Genomic DNA, 1193 nt, shown 5'->3' on the forward strand with positions numbered 1-1193 from the left:
AATGATCAAAGACGTCAAAATTTAATACGAAATGAATTCTCAATCAAAAAAATTAATTTATAATCACAATGATGAATTTTCCACTAAAAATATCAGTTGTTAAACAAATAGTGGAATTTTCAACACAAAAGATGAATGTTCTATAAAAAAAACTTTGAACTCAATGGTTTTTTTCAACTACAGAAATGCATACCTAAATAAAAATAGAATAGTTCAATTTTCTACAAAAAAAGAGATTTGATTTGATATCGATAATAAAAAGATTTTCTGTTACCAAATACATGCAGTTTCAACTAAATTTATAATTTTTATATCAGAAGTAAAATGGATCAATTTTCAGTTAGTATAATAAATTTTCAACCAAAAAAGACGGATTTTGAACAAATAGTTAACTTTTCACCTAGATAAGATAAATTTTTAACTGAAAATAGAATAATTAAATTTCAAGTAAAAAAATAATGTTAGATATGAAAAAACTAATGTTCAACAAATAAGATCAATTCTCAACCAATAAGATGAGTTTTCTACCAAAATAGATGAGTTTTTAACAAAGTACTTGCATTCACAACCTAAAGTTTAATTTTTTATAGGATTTTCAATAAAATAATTAAATTTCGAAAAAAAAGTTTTTTCTGCTAAAATGATTCATTATAGTCCACTAAATAAATGAATTTTCGATAAAGCAGTTCCACTTCATACTGAGTAGTTGAATTTTTAACAAAAAAATTAGTTCAAAACGAAAACCGTGATGTTTAATATTTCAACCAAAAAGGATTTAAATTTAATTAGTTTTGTTACATAGACTTGGTTAGTTAAAAAAATATCTGTTAATTTTGCTCCTATTAGTTTTACAATGATTTTATGATCCAGGAGCGTGTCAATGCCTGCCGCTACACTTTCTGTTGCTACTGTAACTTTCAATTCTTCTAATATAGGTGGCCTCATTTTCCAACTTGTTTCTTTCATTGTAGATTCCAATATTTCTAAATAATTTTTTAAAAAGTAATCGTCCTCGTCGTACCATATTTCTGTTGTGGGACGCATTGCGAGAAAATGTTGAAGGTCGATCGTTGGTAATGTGTATATTGGTATTTTAAAATCAACCTGGAATAATTTCATTGATATTTTTAATGTCAATAATTTTCAACGTTCAGGACTTGAACTCACGCTCTCAAAATTTTCTATAATTCCTA

At 25.6% G+C, this 1193-nt stretch overlaps 1 long non-coding RNA gene across 1 annotated transcript in view; it reads right to left on the reverse strand.

Moving 5' to 3' along the window:
* Positions 1 to 798: 798 nt before the first annotated feature.
* The window catches only part of LOC117174922, a 2132-nt gene continuing 1737 nt past the window's right edge, over positions 799 to 1193 (reverse strand). The window contains exon 3 of the long non-coding RNA XR_004467403.1: positions 799 to 1104. This is a non-coding gene — a long non-coding RNA (uncharacterized LOC117174922). The remainder of the gene's footprint in view (positions 1105 to 1193) is intronic.

This window comes from Belonocnema kinseyi, chromosome 6 (assembly GCF_010883055.1).
Source record: "Belonocnema kinseyi isolate 2016_QV_RU_SX_M_011 chromosome 6, B_treatae_v1, whole genome shotgun sequence".
Lineage (NCBI taxonomy): Eukaryota > Metazoa > Arthropoda > Insecta > Hymenoptera > Cynipidae > Belonocnema > Belonocnema kinseyi.